The sequence below is a fragment of the Tursiops truncatus genome, chromosome 14 (genome assembly GCF_011762595.2).
Source record: "Tursiops truncatus isolate mTurTru1 chromosome 14, mTurTru1.mat.Y, whole genome shotgun sequence".
Taxonomy (NCBI): domain Eukaryota; kingdom Metazoa; phylum Chordata; class Mammalia; order Artiodactyla; family Delphinidae; genus Tursiops; species Tursiops truncatus.
Window position 1 is genome coordinate 51,749,741 of NC_047047.1, and position 24,098 is coordinate 51,773,838.

The 24,098-nt window shown below is 43.3% G+C and overlaps 1 protein-coding gene and 1 long non-coding RNA gene across 4 annotated transcripts in view; both read right to left on the bottom strand.

Moving 5' to 3' along the window:
• PRKCE (protein kinase C epsilon) overlaps positions 1–24,098 on the bottom strand; it is a 683,788-nt gene that overhangs the window by 615,204 nt on the left and 44,486 nt on the right. The window lies entirely within an intron of this gene.
• LOC109551130 (uncharacterized) lies at positions 7,239–20,002 on the bottom strand. Its single transcript, XR_002177824.3, has 3 exons — positions 16,654–20,002; positions 16,302–16,399; positions 7,239–7,917 (listed from the first exon to the last, which is right to left on the bottom strand). It is a non-coding gene; the product is annotated as an uncharacterized lncRNA (long non-coding RNA).

Consider the following 24,098-nt stretch of genomic DNA (forward strand, 5'->3'; position numbering starts at 1 on the left):
CTAAAAATTAATCCCTTAAACTTGAATGTATATTCATACTTAAACTATAATTTCCTAAGACAGAATTACTGACCCATAATCACTAGAACCTCAGCTCTGTGTTTTGTGTCCAGAAAGAAAAAGAGATGGGCTGAGTTTAAGCTACCTGTACCCTCTTCACCTGGCCTCCCCATACCTCATGGAAACGTGGGCAAAGCAGCTGGTGGGGCCTGCAGGTGTCCTCCAAGGGAGAGCAAGGCCACCCTCTGTGCAAAGCTTTGACCTTGGACTCATTAGCACAGGGCCCTGTTCCACTAAGCTGATGACCTCAAATACCAGCCAGCAGAAATGAGACTCACTAAAAGGGGCATGGGGAGTGGAGGCTGATAAGGACAGCGTCTCTCTTCACACACAAAGTGAAGTAGAGTGTAATTATCAAGATGTCCATGCTGACACCAAAATGCTTGCAATTCAGCCGAGTGGACCCTTGAACCAAAGGCCTTTGGGAATGAACAGGGTGGGGAGAAGGTGGCTGAATTCGCCCGAGAATGAGTTTTTTCTCTTTTCTCTTTCTTGAACACTGAAAGCCAACATGCTGGGGGCGTTCCAGAAAAACCTCTGAATGGAAAGAGGGGAAACACTCTCTTAGCTTGTGTCACTCCGTCTGTGTGTCTCCACTGGTGTGGTGGCCATAAATAAGGCTCATGAGTCACAGTGAAAACCCACAACCTCTCTGGAGACACAGCAGAGCAGCGGCAGGTGTGCCCAGCCCTGTTCCTGTGAGGAAACCAAGCCTGGGGTGGGTGGCAAGACGACCACCCCCTGCCCCACAAATGCAAATGGTCCATTCTTCCCTGCCCGGCTTAGAAAGGGGAACTGCCCAGCCTGGCCACGGACGGACACAGCTCGCTGATTTCCAGAAGCCCCCTCTCGGGCCTGGTTACAGCCTGTAGATCCTCAGTCCTAAAAACTCAGTGTTCCCCACGTGTGTGATTTTAAATAAAACAACTACTAAGCCATAAGAGGAGGATGTCCAACAAAGTTCAGGCTTTTCCCATGATGACTACTTTGAAGCTTTTTGGTAAACACTAAACATAAAATTCTTTCCAAGATAAATGTGCTGTGTCCCCACTCTGCCAGCACTTCATCTGCCTGGGGCTAGCTGAGCAGGGCCCACACTGCCACTGTCACTTGTTCTGCAGCTCGGGAGCACCTGGGCAGTCCACGATCGCCTTTCCACTGTCCCCTCTGCAACCCTGAGAGTGCAGGAGTCTCTTCACTCAGTCATTAGATACAGAGGGAAAATCACGCCACCCTCTACCTCCCTAACTGTGAACTCCCTTACTTCGGTCTCCCACACCACGTGCTCAGCCCTCTCTTTGAGAGGTTCTTCGGCAACCCCAAATGCTTCTTTTAATTTTCTGAAATGCAAAATCTCTAACATGTATTTATCATTTTAAAAGGCAGTGAAGTTTTGGTCTCAAATCTGATTTACCCATTTACTAATGAATGACCCAGGCATCAACAGGGGTTCTCACTTGGGTAAAAATGACAGTGCAGGAGGCCCACCCTGTGGGAATCAACATGCTTCCTCTATCTCCCGCCTCCGCTGATGTAAGGACTAGAGTTTCATCTGTCGCCTCACTATATACGCACCTGTGGTCAAGAGCTGATAACAGGTGGGCTTCTATCTCCCAAGAGGAGCAGTACATGTGATTTGTAACAGCTATCTTTTTTTTTTCTTACTCAGATATCTTTTCACCAAGATGTTAAAGCCATAGGAATTTAGAGCTATAGGGAGTCGAAGGAAAGATCTATGGATATAAACTGACTCTTCATCAACAAGACATTAGTTAAACTAATGACTGAACTACGGATTATCATACTGTAGAGTCTTTAAAAGGAAGAAAGCAGATGGAGCCTATAGTTACAATTCCCAAAATTGTAAAAAGTTTGCAAAATGGTTAAGTAAAAAAGACAAGAAGCAGGACAGTGTGTATGACAATTATCCCATTCATTTTCAAGAGATATATACATAATACGCCTATAGAATATTTTCGGAAGGATATACAAGGAGCTAGTATAATGGTTGCCTCTGCAGAGGGAGCTGGTAGTCTGGGATAAGGGGAAAGGTCATTTTTCGCCATCTGCCTTTTTACTGTTTGAACTCTTTACAAAGTATATTTATTAAATCTTTTTAAATATTATAAATATATAAATGTATAAACACAAATAAAGCATAGATTACACACTTTTTATTTTTAACAGGGAGAGAGACCTTGAAACTGTCTAATACCTTCATTTCAACAATGAGGAAACCGAGGTCCAGAAAATGGCCTGAGGGTGGCTGGAGGCTGGACCTCTGGCCCTTCAGTTCTCGCTGCTCTTCCACAGCACTTCCGTATTCATGGCCCTGTTCCGGTTGCCCAGGGTTACCTGAAATCTACTCCCCAGGTAAATGAGGCGTCACTGCTGTTTGTTTTATTTATATGACATGCTTAAAACAGGGAATCTGTGATCCAGATTTTCTTTTAAATCAAATTCTATTCCCAAGATGCTACAAGTTGTGCTTAAATCTCTCCCTTCATGAAAAGCAAAGAAATGATCCCTAACTCATTCACGTTTCTTTCACCCTGTTTTTCTTGTATGAGGTTTGCTCTAAACAGAGCAGGCAGATGGCTCATCTGTGCCTGCAACATTTGGTTCATTTTCCTTGTGTTCTTAAGGTTCTGGCCACATCAGTGAGATCTGCTTTGAAACATGAGCTCCCAAAAGGTCATCACCAATTCGCTTATGTTGTTGATGCTCAACTGTTGAATTTTGCTTCATGCAGGCATTTCAGAAGCCTTCTGATACAACAGTCTCTTCAGCTAATGCCCTTGACCCCAGGCCCAAGGTGCATTTGCTATCAGTGCAATTTATAAAACGATCGTAACACATCACTACAGTGTATTCTTCCAATCAGATAGGAAGCTCTATTTGAAATCCTGTTCCCCGTGCCTTATTTTTCTTGACTTAACCAATGCTCTAGCTGAAGTGTTACATTAAGTCAGAGAGTTTCTAAATACTTGGTCTCTTTCAAGAAACCCACAAAATCAACACAATCATTTGGTGGTTTAGGCGTTTGCCATTAACAAAGCCCAGACCGATGCTCTATTTTTTATGCATAGTGTATTCATCCAAGTTAAATTCTCTTTGTTTTGGTAAATTCTAGCCTCTGCTGTTTATGAACTCCCAGAATGGTTATTTTTTTAGGCCTTATTTGGGGGTTAAGAGAAAAAAAACAAGGAAATATAACAAGGTATTTTAAAATGATATTTTAAAGAAGAAAAGAGATTAAAATCAAAGTTTGAGCCTCCATGAATTTCAGCTTAACTTCTTCTAGTATATATCCTTTTCTGGACAGATATGAGCTATAACATCTTATTCTAGGACTTTCTTTTTTTTTGCTTTTTTTTTTTTTTTGCAATACGTGGGCCTCTCGCTGCTGTGGCCTCTCCCGTTGCGGAGCACAGGCTCCGGACGCGCAGGCTCAGCGGCCATGGCTCACGGGCCCAGCCGCTCCGCAGCATGTGGGATCCTCCCGGACCGGGGCACGAACCCGTGTCCCTTGCATCGGCAGGCGGACTCTCAACCACTGCGCCACCAGGGAAGCCCTCTTATTTTTTTTTAATAATAAAATCTTTCACCTGTCACCCATTAATTACTTGAAAATATTTCCTTCTGGCCTCCAACTGCTCAGGGACCTCCCTTAGCAATTTCCTTACCTATAATTATGCTGATGGGCTGTGTAACAGGTTGCATCATTATCTGTGTCAAATTAATGTTGGTGTGAAAGTAATGTCAAATCTGAGGGCTCTCCACATGCTGGACCCAGGAAGACAGCCCTAGGAGAGCTTCCATCTTGAGGCATTCGGGAAGGTCGGGCCACATGTCCCCAAGTGGTGAGGTGTGCTTTGACCCATTGCTCCATCTCTTGAGGCCCTGTGCCAAAAAGGCTACCAGCCATTCCATCACGCTGGCCTCCAAAGGCCTTCCAAGTGTTTCCAAACACAACTCTTGATACCAGAGTAGCGAAGCAGGTGTAAACCTAGCATGGCTGTGCTGGCTTTGCCCTGGTATTTCAAAGCACAGCCAATCGCTTTATAATTGAGACCGTTTTTCTGAAACACCAGAATAATGTCCTGAATTTAAAGACTACCTTTCTTCTTCTTTCAGGCAGCCTAGCTTGTTTCTGAGATGTTCTTATACCAGCCATTTCAAGTCTCAGGAAACTAGAATCATTATTCCCACCTCACAGATGAGCAGAATGAAACACAGAGTAATGAAGACATTGAGATGAGGCAATGAATCTTCTCATACATATCTTTACACATAAATATTTCTGAAGGACAGCATTTCTGGAAGTGGAATTATTGAGTTAATGTGCACTTTTTATTTTCATAAAAGAGCATCAAAACACCCACCATGGAAGTTGTTCCAATTTATGCTCCCATTATGCTTGAATGTCTGGTTCCCTTCACTCTCAATGATAAATTTTTTTATCATTCTGATAGTTAAAAAAATTTTAACTACCATTCTGATAATCAAAAAACAAACAAACAAACCCTGTTGTAGGTTGAATATCTTCTTATATATGTGAGTAACTTTTATTTCTTTTTTCTGTCAATAATCTGTTCTTGTCTTTCCCCATTTTTCCATTATGTTGTTGATCTTTTATTAATTGATTAGAGCTCTTTATAGAGGATATTAGTCCTTTGGTTTTTTTTTTTTTTTTTTTTTTTTTTTTTTTTTTTTTTGGGGTCGCGGGCCTCTCACTGTTGTGGCCTCTCCCGTTGCGGAGCACAGGCTCCGGACGCACAGGCTCAGCGGCCATGGCTCACCGGCCCAGCCGCTCTGCAGCATGTGGGATCCTCCCCAACCGGGGCACAAACCCGTGTCCCCCGCATCGGCAGGCGGACTCTCAACCACTGCGCCATCAGGGAAGCCCAGTCCTTTGGTTTTTATACATAATTCTCTGTTCATTGTTTGTTTCTTGACTTTCTGATTGTCCATGAAGCTGTCAGGGACCTAGCCTCAATGAGGCCTGGGTTTTTTCAGTTTTTTGAAATTTAATATATAAATCTTTTTATTTATGATTTCTAGGGTTTGTGTTATACCTAGGAAGACTGTTTTACCACAAGACTTTTAAAACTTGTCTTCTACTACATTTAATATTTAAATTTTTATCCATCTGGCATTTATGTTGGCATAAGAAGTGAGGTATTGTTCCAATTTTTGTTCTTCCAGATGGCTATCCAGTTGTCTCAAACTATTTATTGAATAACCTATCATTTTCCTTACTGATATAAAATGCCACCCTTATCTAAAGACAAAGTTTCCATATATATATCGGTGTCTTAGTTCTGGATTCTGTTCTATACTACTGATCTTCCTGTCTATTCAAGGGTCAGTATTATACTACTTAAATATGTATAATATCACTTAAAATATATAATATCCTGTAAAACTAGCTCATCTTAATTATTCTCACTTATCCTTGCTATGAATGGAGTCTTTGCTTCCACTCTATTTCCTATTTCTACCTGGTTGTTTTTCTCTAAAGCTATTTTTGTATATTAATTTCGTGTCGAACTACCTTACTGTACTCTCTGGTTTTTTTATAATAAACAGTATATCATTTAGTATATAAGCATAGCACGTGCATATAATGATAATTCCACCTCTTGCTTTCCACAGGTATACTTTCTCTTGTCCAGGTGCCTCAGCGAGTACCTACAGAACAATGTTTCATACAGGCAGTGGTATTAGACATCCTTATTTTGTTGGCAGCATGACCCTTAACAATCCATGGAATCCTGCTTGGCTCTGTATTCTGCAGAAGCTCAGAGGAGAAAAAAAAAGAAGGGAGAATATCAAACTGCCAATATCCACTCTGGGATGTGGGGGAAACAGAAGCAAGGAAATTATGAAGAAGGAAAAGCTTTTCTCTAGGACCATCCCACTGCACTCTCCCTGCTGGGTCTCTCTGGATTTCGGTTTGCCTTCCCCTCCCCTTTATTTACCATGCTTGATAGGGTCAGGAGTATGTTTTGTGGATGACCAAAAACAAGGAACTAAGATTCCATTCTAAGAACTTGCAGGTGTGATTTCCTCGGTTATACCTACAAAATCTCCTGTACTTAAATTTTTAAATAACAATAATAATCAAAACATGCTAAGCTACAACTTGACTCTTGGGACTACTGGGTGGTCAGGGCTCTATCAATGGACAAGTTGCAACCAAGCTGCCAGAGGAGGACCTTCGCAAGCTCTATTACAACTGGCACAGCAGAGGACGGGTCTAGTGTACAGTGAACAGGGTGTCAGCCAATCTCATCCAAATACTACCCAGTCCATCAAAGCTTGTGTCACATCCCACCTCCTTTACAAAGCTTTCCCACATCCCTTTACCCCGTGCTTGGGGAGAGGCTGCTAGTTGCTTACCTTAATATCGAGTCTCCCCTCTTCTCCTTAGTAATAAACCTCCTGAATTTTAGCTGTGCATATGACTGCCTAGAATGAAGACTATATTTCCCAACCTTTCCTAAAAGGGAGAAAGTATGCCCTCCTTCTTCTCTTTCTCTTAGAATGACTATGGCAGCCACACTGGAGCTGGAGCTCTGGCAGCCACATTGGACCATGTGAGAGAGGACCACACACTAAGGATGGTGAAGTGGAAAGTTGGATGGACCCTGGGTCCCTGAAAGCATCTTGGAATACCGTGTCAGCCCTGATCAAAACTTCTTACCCTTGAAAAACTAAAACTTTGTCTCTTTAAGCCACTGTTAATTTAGGTTTTCTATCACATGCAGGCACACTTAATCCTAACTGGTACACACTGAGTAGGACCCTTAGTGATCCCCATATAAGGGGGTCTCAGGGCCCTTTCTTGCTCATGAGTAAGCCTTACCTTCCCCTCAACCCTGCTCCCTGAGGTCAAGGATTTCTTAGTCCTGCTTCATGCCAGGTTCCTACTCAGGGTCTGCAACACAGTGGATATTCAGTAAGTATTTGCTGAATGATAAACTCTGAGTGACACAAAAGAAATGCCTGTTAGTCTTCTATGCTTTCCATAGTGTAATCAAGAACACAGGGGAGGGCTTCCCTGGTGGCGCAGTGGTTGGGAGTCCGTCTGCCGATGCAGGGGACGTGGGTTCATGCCCCAGTCCGGGAAGATCCCACATGCCGCGCAGCGGCTGGGTCCGTGAGCCCCGGCCGCTGAGCCTGCGCGTCCGGAGCCTGTGCTCCGCAACGGGAGAGGCCACAACAGTGAGAGGCCCGCGTACCGCAAAAAAAAAAAAAAAGAACAGGGGGGAAAAGAAAACTTTTCCTTACCCTAGGAAACCTGGCAATGGTTTTGTTAGCTTTAATTAACTCCCTGACATTCCCTCCTGGCAAAATGGTCGTTATTTGAATAACAGTAGTTGAGTCTCTTCTGTTTTCAGGAAATTTATGCCTAGTGACTAGGTAGAAATAAAGAAAAATCACAGAATTCAAATGAGAGCGCTCATGCAGATGGGTAAATCTCATCTTTTTTCAAAAGAATTTATTGTAATCCATGGTGACTATAAGAAGCTATTTAAACAATGTAGTATCTGATTCAGTCTCTGGTACAGAGAAAGTTTTCAACGGACATTTGCTGCCTTTATTGTTTATTTTCATTTTTTATTACATGTATTTTTTCCTTATTGCTCTTTCCCAATTTTTCCATCACAGACAGAAATTTAGCTCCTCCCTTCAGAGAAATCTAAGAAGCAGTGGCCAGTGTCACATGGGCCCTTTTCTCCTTGTCGTGGTTCAGCACCTTCCTGATCTTTTGACCACAAAGCGAATGGGACGCAAGGAAGAAGCCGGGAACAGATACAGTTGGAGCCTCCATATCCGCGAATTCAACATCTAAGGTTTCAACCAACCGTGGAGAGAAAATATTTGAGAAAAAAATTCCAGAAAGTTCCAAAAAGCAAAACGTGAACTTGCTGCATGCTGGCAACTATTTCCATAGCATTTACATTGTATTAGGTATTACAAGTAATCTAGAGACATTTGAATATGCAGGAGGAGGTGCACAGATTATATACTTCAAATACGTCACCATTTTAGATAAGGGACTTGAGCATCCACCAGTTTTGGTATCTGTGGGGCGCTGGAACCAATCCCCGTCAACTGCGCTCTCACCAGTGCCAGAGCCATAGCAGGCATCCTTTCTCACTCTGGATCTAGTCTCTCCTGACCTGTACCTTTCTACCCTCTCTTTCTTCTGCACAGTGCCTACTGTCAGGACACTACCAGCCACAGAGATCTTATTTGTAAATTCCAAAGGGTGTTGGGTGGGGCACACAAGTCCCATGCATACAAGTCTTGGGCACAAGGATCACTCCATGTACACATTCTAAAAGGCACCCCTTCTTCTGGAAGACCCAGCCCCAAGTCTGGGCACCCGCTTGGCAAGAGAAATGAGAGTCAAGGTTCTGCCCACACCAGCCCCCTGACTAGGCGCCCTGGTATAGGAAACCCAAAACTGCAGCTTGCCCTGGCCCTGTAACTCACATGCTACTTGTGGGTAGTGGAATCGGTTTAGCAGATCCAGTCAACATTATTTAAATTAAGCCATAGGTTATTAAAATGGATCAGGTGCCTCTCACGTAGGAAGGTAAATATTCTTCCATTCCTCCTCATGTGTGCGCCCTGTGCCACAGGCAGAAGGTATTTCCTACCGTGGGCCTAGCTCGTGTCTCTGAAAACCCAGGGTGAAGCTTGCCCGCGGTGCTCTCCTGAGTGCACAGGAGGCAGGCCTTCTCCTCCCGAGTGTCATCTCAGAATCGGGCCTGCCCATTCCTCAACTCCTTATGATTCCTTCACCAGAAGCCCAGGCCTTTCGGTTCACCAAGAAGACCCAAATTCAAAAGGCAAATTTCCTAAAAATGGGAACCCAGAGGCTTACAGTCATACTGGGGTCTACATGGCTGATAGCACATGTGTCGGAGAGCAAGTTTTGATGAAGTGACCATCAAAACCATCGCATCACTGAACGGAGGGGAGGGGAATGAAGATATCCCCACCTCACTTCACCATTTTGTCCAGCTCTGGCATAACTTCTCACTTCCTCCCTCCCCCAAGTCTCCCAAGACCAAGCCAGTTGTACTCTGAAGCTGTTTGTGGTGTTAGATGGCAAGGAAGATTGAAATTTCTGGCTAGTAAGGCCTTGGGTTGACTTGGGGCTCTAGCTTCCCACATTATTTCTGTCCCCCTAACACCACAAATGATTGAGAATTGGCTGCAAATTTAGCTGCCCATTAATGGAAACTGTCTGCCTTGCCAAGGGATGGGAAAACGGGAGCCTCTACTACTACAGGCAGGCACTGGGTCCCCGCTGAGTGTGGATGAAAGGGGAGGGAGCATTCAGGACTGTCTGCAGACTGTTTGTTTTCTTAGACTTTATTCTCTTGGCTGCAGCGTCCAGTTCCAGCTCTAATGACTCGTTCAAGGTAAGAAAACGCCTTCTGAAATGTCCATAAATACTGCTCCCAAGAAACATTTCCCCAGCTCCCATGAAACATTAAGGCTTGATTACATCCCATCTCTCATTCTTTCCAACTCGACTGGCAGGTACTTGAGTGCAAAGACCTTAAGCATCTTCTTCCTGTTGTACTAAGCCCACAGCTAGGTTTAGAGTGAATATTTCCTGGCACCTGTCTCCTCAGGTACTTCTTTTCCTTATCTCACTTCCTGCCTATTCCTGAGAAAGGCAGGACTTGCAGAGACAGAGCCTGAAAATAGTTTTTCCTCTTCCATGATTCCAAAGAAAGATGTCTCACCTTTCCTAATGCCACTTGGCTGACTGCTTGGAGGGAAAAAAAAAAAAAAAATTGTTACAGTCTATGGGGGTGTTAATTAGAATCAATTAACACTCAGCTGGCCTGCCCTGGCACTCAATTCGCTTGCAGGACTCACTCAGCCCTTATGAAAATCAGAGAAGGATCCAGAGAGGAAGAGATTCTGCAGCAATAAGAATATCCACCTACTTTCCTGACTGAATCTTCCAACCAAGCCTTGGCCAGCCAGCATCCCTTCACTCAGAAAGTAAAATCATCTGGATTTGTCAAGAGGATAAAATGTCCTAAGTTGCGGAGGGCATTATAAACGATCCTCCATTAAAAAAAAAAAGTGCGTTAAGTGACAGATATGTTAATTAACTTAATTGTGGTAATCATTTCACGATATATAAGTATATCAAATCAGCATGTTGTATGCTTTAAATATGCCCGCTTTTATTTGTTAATGATACCTCAGTATAGCTGGGAAAAAATATATTTTTAAAAACTGTCCTTCATTAAAAAATAAACAAATAAAAGACGTAAAATACTGCTTTTTTAAAGGGCACAGAGATGAAGACTTTACAACTACACACACATGACCTTCAGTGAGCAGGATTTATCACATGTCCACTGCATCCCAGAAGCACCCCAACTCACCAAGGCAGAAAACTACAATTGGAAAGTCATCTGGGAGCCAAATCACCCCCTCACCACCACACAAGCGTCATTTTGAAACTTCCTACCTCACACTCTTAGATTGGCAACTTACACAAAGTCGGTGCTTACTGAATTTTTTTTTGAAAAAAAAAATTTATCGAGTCCAAACTTATCAAATTGTACACTTATCACCTGTACACATGTAGTTTATTCTATGTCAACGATGCCTCAATAAATCTGTTTTTTAAAAGTAGGCTCGATTAGGCAATTTATAATTGTTTGAAAAAAAAATACTTATATTTTAATAAATCAAACACCCCTATTTCATAATAAAAACAATCATCAAGTTTGCTCCCCATAAAGAGCGCTGGTAAAGAATTTGAATGGGGAGGAAAGCCTGGAACAACACCAATGCGGCAGTGTAGCTGGGGAGGAAAAAACAGATGCATGCAACGGTTACTAATAACCCAAGACAGGATGTAATAAGTGCCAAATGAGTGACCCAGACAATACACGTTATAGGAGTAGCGACTGCTGACTGTATTCACTTAGGGGGAACCCAGCCCCTTTGCTGTTTTAAATACAGGGTGTGCATTCCTCTCACAGTCTCAGTGTTTGGATTCCCATAGGCATTACCCATTCCTGTCCACTCATGTGGGCCTGGTAGTTGTGTCACCAAGAAATGACCCTAGCTTCTGGTATCCCTGGTCTCACCCCCAGGCCGAGGAAGGGATAACCAACACAACTAGACAAATTTTGGAATATAATAACACAGATGAAATTGCCTAAGGAGTCAAACGGGGCATTAACCACAGGTAAAAACACTAAAACCAAAACAGATCTGATTGGCCTCTAGTTATGTGCATAAATTCCTACCCGGTCACTCTGACAACTTTATGACTTGGTTTACAGATAAATATAACAGGACCAATTTCTAAATGGAAATTTAAAAAAACACCTGGCTAAAGTCTAGAATAACTATGTGGCCCTCGATACTCAACCACAATCACTTCCTATCATGAGAAAAATGAAGAGTGGTTATAGTAAGTATAGGAAGAAAACACTATGTCTTTAAATGACATTTTATAGGTTGTAATGCCTAAGTTTCTCAAGGTTTAAAATATCTAACCTCTAGCACAGTGCCTGGAGCATAGTAGTCAATAAATGTCTGTTGAGTGAAGAACAAATATGATGTATAAGAACTGTAGAGTGTTTAGGGCAAAGCTCTGCTTTATGTGTATCAGTCAGATTTTTGTTATAAGCACCTTGAGACAACCATACCTCCTCATTTACTTTCACAAGCTGAAATGTAGAAGGCTACTGGCAAGTCTCTATAATATGGACATTTGTTCAAACGTTTTTCTGCTCTCCTGAAGATCATTCAACAGCAAGATGCCTTGGTTATGGATGTATGCATATATCCAAGAGTGTGTGAGTTCTGGTCTAATGGCAGAAGTGGACTGTGCTTTGTCTTACTTTCCCAGTTTGGCTCTCCATGTCCTGAGCATATAAACAGCTTGACTTTAATGTTTAACCCTGGGCACCAAAAAACTGTCAGTCAAAGGAACAGATTTGAGCCTAAAGGGCTGGGGTGAGCATCCCTACCACGTATTAGCTCATATTTGGGATATCAGGAGGATGATCCTCTTTTTCCATTCTCCCTCCCAGTGAGGGGAGACAGGGGTATGCAGAGTCCATTCTATTAGCCTGAACACACCAGAATCTCCTAACTTGGAAAGAACAGATCTTGCAGCGAGGCCTCCTGTGATGGCTAGTGCTCACCATTTAAACTCAACAAAGTTGACAGCCTCTAGAAATTTACAGTCCCAATACGAATCCACCCCTTCATGATTTGTCTGGTGACTTTTATTGTTTCTAGGACAGCCAGCACCACATCTGTGAATGCTAGCTTCAAACCCGTACCCTCACCCTTCATCCCAACACACACCTGTTCATCTCTGATTCTCTTTGCCTCTCTCTCTCTCAGTATACCCTCTCTCTCAAAATCCTCTATTAACATCGAGAGACGCTAAACCCCTTCCCAGATCTAATAACATGGAATAAAAGTGCAGGAAATAGGCAGAGCCTGGATTTGGAAAATAGATTTCCCATGACCTTTGCCCTATTGGGCAAAGACTTCACCTTCACTTTGCATAGTCCTCGGGCAAAACCCAGAAGGGCTGAGCTGAGCCAGCCTCTCTGTTCCAGCTGGCAGAAACCCAGATGACGGAAGAGCAGAGTATCTACACAGGTCAATCAACAAACCCATAGCAGAGGACCACATACACCCGCAGGCGCCGGGCTACCTGCTCTTTGCGACCACACGCTCCCCACACCCACTTCGTTGTGTAAGTATCGCACATGTGCTTCAATCCACCCCATCTCTCAGCCTATCACTCAAGTTCCACTTCTCCTAGGAGGACTTCCCCAACTATTAGAGCCCGTATACCCATGAGCTTGACCTTCTTAGATATACAGTGCTTCCTGTCTCTATCACATCCTTGGCACTTATTACAAATGGACTTAGATTTTAATATATGTGCACTTTATTTTCCAAACTGGATTGCAGAGGGCAGAGTTTTCCCTAGCAAAACCACCTTTTGCATAGTAGACATGCTATAAAAATGAATGAATGAATGAATGTGGAATAAAAACGAAGCTGGGGCCTGTGCCTACGCCACTACAGGTCTCAGAATAAGATGTCTCAGTTCCAGTGGAAATGTATAATTAGGCTTCCGATACTGTGTTTTTCTTTTGGACCTAATATGTGAGCCTGAAGTTGAGTATTTACAGCGAGAGATTTTCTATGGAAGTTCAGGGGCAGAGTTTATTGTAGTCACGTTGCCATTTGCTGCTTACATGTTTATGAAAAATTATCCTTTTGGGATGAAATTTTCCATGATTGGCTTCTGACCCAAAATAAGGGTGTTTCTTTCTCTTTTTTTTTTTTTCTTTTGGAAAATTTGAACAATATCCAGTCAGCCATGTAGGAGTTGGGCATGAGTGAAAAAAACAATGACATGTTTTGTCTTCCAAAATCAATGTAAGCCTTTCTTTGGCGTGACCAATTAAAAAACAACTAAACTTCAAAATGAGAAACTTTCCACTTGTCTAGGCTTCATCAAGGATGAACCTTGCTGATAATGAGATAATGGAAGGAGAATAAAGCAGAAACAATTGAAATATTTATCTCTTCATTTTATTTGCACTAAGTTTCCCAAATGCCCACAGATGCATGACTTCTAGAATTTAAAAATACATTGTATTTGTGAAATCTGAGTCCACTGAGCCTGAGCTTACACTCAGAGAAATGAAAAAGGTTTCCAGAAAATTCCAGGATAAATTTCTGAATGGTAAATAATTTAATTGTCTTGGAAGAAGAGTTCCCTCCAAATTTTCCTTAATATAAACGTTTTTGCCTTCTAACTTCTCATCTATAAAATGTCCTTACCTGATACTTGTTTTAACACTCTGATTTACCCAAGTTTACTCTGTGCCCTTAAAATCAGAAAGAAGTTTAGAAACAATTGGTGCCCTTAACTAGCACATGCATTTTTTATTTGGCAAGAGCTGTTGCAAAACATTTGCAATCTGCAGAATGTAACAACATTGGAGAGATTTTTAAAACCTGATCCTTCACTAGAATTATACATCACACTAGTAACAAATACCAAAATAAAATTTTAAATCTTAACTTTGGTTTCTTTTTTTTTTAATTAAAAAAAGGACATTTTAAGAATATTTTGCACTATGTAATTCAAAAGAATTATACTGTATATTCCGAATGCATGTGAACATGGGTAGAATATTAAAAGTTTAAGCAGAAAAGCCCAAAATTTCAATAATGAAGTATTTACATACACATATAATCCAAGAAAACCAAAAAGAAAGACTTGAGGAAGGCAGAAAAGCCAGGTAAGTCAAAATTCCCTTGTTACAACAAAGAAACAAAGCTTTTCTCCTGGATCAGTGGATGAACCACCAACTTGGTTGATTTGGTCCTAAAGGATATTTCAGACTCACATAAAATAAGGTTGATATTTACACCGTGCGGGCAGAGAAGAGGGCAGGAAAAGCTAGTGATATGCTCATCTCACTTCCCACTATCTCTGCAGACTTTCTATCACTTAATTCACGTTTCAACTGTCCTCATGTTCGCTACCTTAAACAGCTCTATCTATTCCAAGATGAAATTCCCCAAAGCAGATCTAAAGCAGCCATCAAAGACCCCAGCACCCACAAAGACACCCAGAGCCATCCCATGGCTCAAGCCAGAAACGTGAGGTTCATCCTAGATGCTAGCCACCCTCGTCCCCGTGTTCAATCCACCGCCAGCTCTGCCTTCTCCGATCACTATCAGCCCTGCCAATTCCCACTCCAGGTCACCGGCATCTCTAACGGGTTAACCACCACAGTTCCCTAAGTTTTCAATCTATCTCTGGTCCATCCTCCAGGGTGATAAATTGCAAATCTGGTCAGGCTATTTCTCAGCTTAAAACTCTTTCCCTGGCTCCCCTGTTGCCCCCAGAATAGAGCTCAAACTCACAAATTGCTATGCGCGCAAAGTAGCTCCTCCTGATCCAAGGATTAATTCTTAAGGAAAGAAGGGAGAGAAGGAGGGAGAAAGGGAGGGAGGGAGACAGGAAGAGAGGGGGAGGGAGGGGGAGGGTGGGGGAGGGAGGGACCAGCTGACACAAAAAATCTTACTCTTGCCCACGCCTCCAACCCACTCCCATCCACCACCCCACTTCACAATGCAGTCACGTTTTTAGTTTCTCATTTTAGGTCTCTGCTTAAATGTCATCTTCTCCCAAAAGCCTCTCCCTACCCCACAACCTAGTTCGAGGCCCCTTTAGAGTGGCACACGTCACAGCACTTCCATACTATGTAATTGCCCATTTGCTTACCTGTCCCCCAATTTGACTGGAAGGTCTCTGAGGTCAGGGTGCATACATCTATCATGACCTAGTTATATCCCTAGGGCCTGGTTTGATGCCTGGCACAAGGCAGGGGTTCCCTAATGATCTGTTGAATGAATGAGTGAATGATCTAGAAATGAGGAAGAAAAAAGGGAAGAATGGAGATGCCTGACACCTCCCTCCTTCAGCAACTAGCAGTGACTAACCACAGAAGGATGGGCGTGTGCTGCCTTTACTCCAAACCTCCCTAGAACCTGGACTGAGCTTTTCACTACCCTCTTCATAACCACAAATCTTCCATCACAATGGAACAATGTGTGTGTCTGGTAGAGAATGAAAGGGTTATGGTATCTGCACCCCCTGGTGCCACTTCCTGGCTTTCCTTTGGTGGGTGGGTCAGAATTTACTTCAAGCAGAACCATCCTTCTCTCTATGTACACTCCAGCCTTGAACTGAGTTCTCCTCTTAGTGTGAAAATATAGTCTTTATTGATGTCATTCTGAACTGCATGTGTTAGGCGAGGAAAGGGCTCTGCATCCTTTAAGAAATTATTAAAATGTTTTAAATGGTTTTGTTGCACTTGTTTGGGTTTTTAAAAATCTCCTTCACAGAGCAACACTTCAATCACTGTAATGCTTGCCCTGTGAGGCAAACAATTATCAAGATACAGGCTACTGGGGGCACCTGCTCAGGTGAGCTATGAAACGTCGACAGGGCTGAACATCTAGCAGAGAAGCAAGGGGAGGTGGGGGCAGACCTCCTGAGATTGCGGGTGATTCTGGTAATGATCCCCTCCAGTGACGCTGTCTTGGGGCTCCCTGAACTTCCCATGACCCAGAAGATCTCCCCACTCTGGTAGTAAATAACTTCGCCAAAAAAACCAACACACCTGGCATCCATTAACCACCATGATTGTAGAGCCGAGGCAGAAAGTCAACGTAGAGAGGCTAAAGCTGCTCGTGTCAGAGCCTGGAGTGGAGGCAGGGACTTGAGGAAAAGAAGCAAAATGCTGAGATACTTTCATTTCCACCATCAGAGTTTTGCCCCCTCCCCTGCCCGGCATGTGCTAGCTGGAAGCTTCCTGGTGGATGGCGGCCTCCCACCTGGGGCCCTCTGCGAGCTGAAGGCCAGCTCCCCAAGACCCCTGGGAATTCCCAGCGGTGCTGGCTAACAAGCAGAGGCCTGAATGCTTCTTGCATGACCTTCAGCCCAGCCCCTCCCCAGTCTCCCCTCCTCCCTACCTCAGATGATCAAAGATAACTGTGCCAAGCAGACCAGCTTGCTGAAAAGGAACAAAGTTGGAGGGAAATAAGGGGTGACCAAACGAGGAAATGCACCGCTGAATTTCCCCAAACCACATGGACCTTAAAACTCGTCTGACCGGTTTAAAAGTAGCTAATACCCAGGAGAATTTATTAAATGCAACTGTTATGATTCATTCAGATTCACTCCAATGCTGAAACAAGAAATGACAGTGAAATGACTACTCCCCCCATACGGTCACAATCCCCCCACTGCTCCTGAGATGGGATAAAGGCATGAAAGCAAAGACTTACAGCATCATGTGTATCCACTGTCAGAAAAGGACAGCTGAAAAGAGTTGAAGGCTTAGGTTAAGATGATACAAGGCTTGCTGATCTTCCTAGTTTGAGGAAACATTTTCTAGAAAGGAGACTGCTTCACGTATGTGTACAAAGCGCTTTCTTGTGCTGGTCCTACTTTGCTTTGCAACATACAATGTTCTAGAGTGTTCTGTTTGTCTGTAATTTATGATGAAGTCCAGCCCCCAGGATCTGTCTGCTTTCTCCCTGGTCTGCCAGCCTCAGAAACTTCCACACCACCCCTTCCTTTCCTTCTCCAACATTTAACAAGTCTCGAATTGGAATCAGGTGTATGAATGACCTAGGGAATTCTTCGCCTTGCTGAGGCGAATGTAAATTAAGATACTAGATCTACAGCAGGCATAATCCAAACACAAAAATCTTGCTACCAAAAATAATCACTTTTCTCACCTACTTTCCAAACAGTTCAACCCCCTGCTTCCCTTTGCCTCCAAGGTCATCAGTTTGAGGCCCGGAGTTCTCCTAAAATCCTCAGGGGCACCAGAAGACGAGTTTCTACAGACTAAATTCAAGTCTCTTATCCCTCCACTCCCCTTAGGCAGCGCCTCCCTCTTTTCAGGAAGCAATCTCTCTTTTACATTTGACTTTCCATAAAGAAGCTGGAGTTTTATTTTTCCTTGGCTTCCAAACTGTGCTTTGGACAGTGCCATAAAATTCCGCAGTAATTGATGGCCTGTTTTTCCTTTAAAGCGGAAAAGCACTAATCCCTCACAGACGAGGGAGACAAGCATTTCAGTGTGAGGTAATCTCGAGATATGTCCACTCAGCATAGGTGAGCTGGGTCCTGACCCACTGCTGAAGGTTTATGTGAAGACCCTAGCCCTTGACATAGTCTCCATAATAGCCTGGTCACAGGACAGTACCTGGTTTGAAAGCTTCCTCTCCACCAAAAAAGCTCATCTTCACCTATCACTGACATCTGAAAACTCCAGAGGTGAAGATATCGCCTTCTGGGTGAAGGATTGCTCCCTCTCCAGCCTGTATAACTCATTATCTGTGGACACCCCAGTGTAAATGAGTTTATCAGCCAAGAGGAACCCAGGAGCCCTGACTGGGCCCCAGGCGAGGAGGGGCCCTCAAAGACATGAAAACCTGAAATCAATCTTTGCCTCCTTCACGTTTTTTAACTGCAGGTCAGCTCTCACGATCACACTCAGATCTTTGCATGTAGCTTTCCCCCAATCTTTTCTAATAAACAGAAGGAAATGAAATATTAAAACATGCCTCCACAATAGAGTTGATTGGTAGCAACCCAGTAACAAGTGATTTCTGAAGAGAAGGAGCAAGAGTTAAATGGCACTTGGATACTATTCAGCCTGACCTGAGTCAGGAAGGAGGAGGAACCACGGGCCTCTGACCTCAGCCCATGTAATTCTATATGAATGACCCCAGGAAGCATAACATTAGCTTGGCGACCGCTTTATAATGTCACTGGCTAAAGACAGAACAACAATGAACTACTAGAATATCATGTAGAAAATCCTACTAATAAAAGCCCTATTTGCACTCCTTTTTTCATATAAAAACAACTGTCCAGCCTCAGCTTCTCTCCCTTTAGGGTCAGAGGCCTATGGACAACACTTGGGATCCTATTTTTAAAAAACAAAGGTCTAGACTTAATGATTAAAAGATTAACGGGGGCTTCCCTGGTGGCGCAGTGGTTGAGAGTCCGCCTGCCGATGCAGGGGACGTGGGTTCGTGTCCCGGTCTGGGAAGATCCCACATGGCGCAGAGCAGCTGGGCCTGTGAGCCGTGGCCGCTGAGCCTGCGCGTCCGGAGCCTGTGCTCTGCAACAGGAGGGACCACAACAGTGAGAGGCCCGTGTACCGCAAAAAAAATAATAAAATAAAATAATAAGTAAATTAATTAAAAGATTAACGGAAACTAATAATGATCCCTTCCTGCTCACCACATCAGTCTCCCTTGGTCAACGGCCCCAAATATGTAGTATTTGCTTTATATGGTAGAGGCCAGATTCTCAGATAGTACTTCTTAAATGATACTACTTCAAGATATATAAGGACTGTCCCCCAAACAGTGTTGTATGGCCCAATGAGTCTGGGAGCACTATTCACTCAACTGCCATAAAGAAGGCTAACGGAAATCAGCACATTAAAGGCTCTGAAAAGTCCTACAGTAAGTGTTTTGTTTTATTTAATCCATTGTTTGCCAAATCTACTTGACACAGCATTCCTTTTTTGAATGTATTCCTTTTTTGAAAGAATAACTTGTTTTATTCTGCAGAACACATTTTGGGAAACCCTACTCCAACTTGAAAGGAAGGATCTTGTCAGTACAGTAGGCTGAATTACAAAATCAACATATCCTGACACTCCAGAGAATTCTGGAAGTCGGGGGAAGAAAAAGGGAACTTATTTTTTAAAAATTACCCCTCATCACGGTTTTTACCATCCCCTTGACATGTAAAGACCAACCCCAGAGAGACAGGCAAATGGTCATCTCATCAAACAGGCAAGTTTCAACTTTCGTCAGCCCAAAGGTGGTCTGATCATCTGCCCCAGTCAACAGCTGAAGAGCAAATTGAAAAGATAAATAAATAGATCAACCTCCCTTACTAAAAGTTCTAGACACATGGTATTGGCATTAACTTATGACCAATAAATGGGATGGATGGAAAATGCTGGAGGATGGAAGCCTGGTAGGTGGGTGATGGTTGGATCCAATGTGGTGGAGCTATACAATCACCTTGATAGGAATGAGGAAACCTGTTTTCTCATATTTTCACTGTCTCTACTGGAGTTTTTACTTTGATCAAATCACCGACGTTCTGAGCTCTTAAGAGTTTTCCATCTATACATAAGCGTTAAGTGAATATCTCGTATTAAATAGCAGTTTTTGCATAATTTCAGCTGGAGGGAAAATGTTCCATGGACCTTTCCTCCATCTGATCATTCCTAAGAGAAAGAGAGAGAGAGAGAGATAGAGAGAGAGAGAGAGAGAGAGAGAGAGAGAAGCAAGAGGAGGGAAAGAGAAAGGTAGGAAGGAATTTTTGTGTGTGTGTGTGGTACGCGGGCCTCTCACTGTTGTGGCCTCTCCCGTTGTGGAGCACAGGCTCCGGACATGCAGGCTCAGTGGCCATGGCTCACGGGCACAGCCGCTCCGCGGGATCTTGGGATCTGTGGGATCTTCCTGGACCGGGGCACGAACCTGTGTCCCCTGCATCGGCAGGCGGACTCTCAACCACTGCGCCACCAGGGAAGCCCTAGGAAGGAATTTTGATTCATCTGAATGCCTTTTGAATACAGCTTAAATATACAAATATATAACGGTATTAAGTGTATAATGGTATTGACATCAATACTTTCTGGACCAGGTCCTGGGTCCCCTAGGTCAGTGTGTTTGGGAGACTATATACCTGTACCTGTGCAGTAAATAGCCTCATCCTAAAAACCAAGAGACCCAGGTCCTCATTCACCTGCCCCAGCCTCCAATTCATCATTTAACTCCCCTGGGTCTTGTTGTCCTCGAATGTTAAATTACGAGGGAGAACATCTATTTACCACCGTACAAGTTTGATGGGAAAATCAAGAGAAACAGTACAGGCTTTTGAACAAATGTATTAACCTTGTGCAGTGCCATGAGGGGTAAGGTCAAAACACATTATTTTCCAAAGACACCACATTCCTGATGAAAAAGTACAGAACTATCCTGTGCTGGCTGAAGTGTAGCTAGTGCTGGAGAAACCCACCACACATCACAGGGCACGAACGGAGCTCTCTAACCTTGAACTTCGGATAGTTCAACACGTGAACCCTGAGGCACCACTATCTGATACTGAATGCCATTTGCAGGGGTGTTAGGAGATGGGGGCTCTTTGAGAACATAAGGTATTTCAGTTCATCAGGTCACTTTTGCATCCTACATTGTTGTGAACTTGTTCACTAAGGAAGACTCAGGCAGGTTTTCCAGAAGCAGTCTATCCCACCCATTCTTCAAAAGCCACCACCTTTATGGAATTTTGAGGGTGAGGAAATTGGAAGCTTACTTTTTTTTTTTTTTTTTGGCTGTGTCGGGGCTTCGTTGCAGTGCGTGAGCTTCTCATTGCAGTGGCTTCTCTTGTCGTGGAGCACGGGCTCTAGGCTCGCGGGTTTCAGTAGCTGCAGCATGCGGGCTCAGTAGTTGTGGCACGTGGGCTCTAGGGTACACAGGCTTCAGTAGTTGTGGCACGCAGGCTCAGTAGTTGTGGCACATGGGCTTAGTTGCTCCACGGCATGTGGGATCCTCCCCGACCAGGGATCCAACCCTTGTCCCCTGCATTGGCAGGTGGATTCGTAACCACTGCGCCACCAGGGAAGTCCAACTGGAAGCTTATTGAATGCAGGGAAACCTATCTTCTTTCCTTTCTTATCTCCCTCTTAGTGGTACTCATCAAAAGTCTGTTAAATTAGAAATTGTGTTCTACGCCAATGTTTCTCAAATTTTTTAAAATTTTTACTGGGACCCACAGTGAGAATTAAGATCATCATATAAATAATACTCACATAAAACTGAAGCAAAAGTTTTCTAAAGTAATATTTACGCTTACTGCCTGCAATGCATTCTGGTCATTTTGACATTGTTCTATTCTATTTCCATATCTAAAATCGCTGTTTGAGAGCCACCTAATTGATCTCATGACCTCAGTGGATGGGCCCTGACCTGTGGTTTGAAAAACTCAACAAGATGTACCCTTATTCTCTTTTCTCATGTCTTTCCCCATCAAAAAGAAAAACAGATCCTCCTACAAAAAAATAGACGAAAGCTCCGAAAGTTCTTAATCGACTTAAATTTGAAAGGGTCAAATGATGCTCCCTTGTCTAAAATCCCAATTCCATCAGAGAAGTCACATGGCAGTCTTCACGGTATGCGGGCACCAACATGGCCCCCCCTTCAGCCATCAGGGACAAGCGATGGTTTGGATCTCAGATAGTATCGGTGTAACATACCCATATGATTGATAACTAACAATGGAATTAATTATAAATATTATCTGGATTATATACATTTTGGTTTTTACAGATACTACCAGCCAGGCTGCTCTCTAAAAAAAGGCTTCACTAATTTATACCTTCACCAATAGGTTAGGACAAGACCCAGTTTCCTCTCACTCTGAAACTGATGTGAGCGGTCTTTTCAAGTGGGCATCGCTTCACCCTTTCCTATTCCCAGGGGGCAGGCGCCAAGGCCTCTCCTTTGGAGCCTCCACTGCACCTAGCACGCCCCAGACACAGAGCAGGGCCGGAGGGCATGACTTGTGGATCGTGTGCTCCTTCTGGGCCCTGGATCTCTCCCAGTACAGGGAAGGGCTTCAAAACACATTCACGACAGGCCTAATTTACTCTCCAGGCACTCAGGAGGCCTCCTCAGTCTCAAAAACTGCTGTACATCCCACCCACAGGGGACGACCACATGACTCCACTTTCCTGCTCTTTTCTGAATCACTGTCTTATCTGTCTTCCTCCCCTTTTCCCCTTAAAATAGTTGGCGTTCGGTTGTCTGTGCCCAGTCATATGATAAGCAGTGATAAAGACAAAAATTTTAAGAGCCAAGAAGGGATAAGGAAGCAAGGAGAAAGAGACATGTTCTCTTGCTTGTGGGGGTGGGCTTCTAAGACGCCAGTTTCCTAGAAACAAAGCCCGCAGATCAATTTTAAATCCTCAGCCCTAACGATGTGAGGGTAAGGCAGACTGTTTGGCTCAGAAATCCAAATGTTGCTCACCGCTCAGTTTTATCAGGGACTTTGGGGAGATAAGATCCACCCTAGTCCCTGCCAGGGGACAACCTCTAGCCTCAATTTTCCCATCTGTAAACTTCACATGAAAATGCCACACCCCTCCCCCAAATCCCAAAGTGGTTCATCATCGCTGCTTAACATGTGTGTGACATATTTCATTTTTCAGAAGTATAGTAAATGAGTCTTTCAACACCATGAGGTAGGCAGAGCCAATATGACTATTCCTATTTTACAGTAGAGGAAACTGAAGATCAGAGAGGTTACATTTCTTCCCCAAGGTCACACAGCTCATTAGCAGCGGAGCTGAGTTGATAAAGAATAAACAAGCCACTGTGAACACAGCACTCTGTGAATGTATGCTGGTCTATAAATGCCTGACGCAGACAGCAAATACAAACTCGGCAAACCACAGTCATTTCCTATGTCACTCATTACAACAAGAACTACTGTCTATCGGAGACACGGCCCTCAGACAAAAAGCAACCCCCAAGCCCAAGTCACCCTCCAACACAGAAAATCAAATCAAATGGACTCTGACATCATAAATCCCAAACCACATAATCTACAATTTATTTTTTACAATAGAATTAGAATAATAATAGCTAAAATTTTAAAGTGATTATCATGTGACAAGCACTTTTCTAAGCACTTTCTATGCATTATATTATTTATTCCAAACAACACAATAGTAATAGGTAGAGATTACTGACCTTGTTTTACGGATGATGAAGGCTCAGAGTGGTTACCCAGTTTGTCAAAAGGTCACACAGCTGGTTCAGTGGTACAACCAGGATTAGAACCCACCTCCCTCTAATGCAAAGCCTCTGCATTTAACCATGACACCACCTGCCTCAGTTTGCAGTGGCTGTGTTGCATCTTTCCCCTGCTTTTTTTCAAAGTCAAAATATATATTAAATAATTGGGGAAACCTGGGGTGGTGGGGGACAGAGGGAGTTTATGGGATTCTCTGTACTGCCTGTTCAATTTTTCTGTAAACCTAAAACTGCTCTAGAAAATAAAGTTTATTAATTTTTTTAAAAATGCTGAAATAAAAGTAAAAGATAAAAATCCTCCCCATGTATCAGCACTCTCTCTTGCCTTTTTCTTTTTTAAAGCACATACAGATGTGTGTGTGTGTGTAATTTTTAAAATATGACATTCTTTTCTGTCATAGAAGGAAGGAGAACACCCCAGAACAAACATCTAAAGGACATCTTTTTTTAGGTAAATCTTACTGTATTTAACGTTCAAATTTTTGGCCCAGCAAGTATCTATTATGTTCAAGGCAATACGCCAAGTGTTAGCACAAAATGGCACAAGTTTTTCCTCT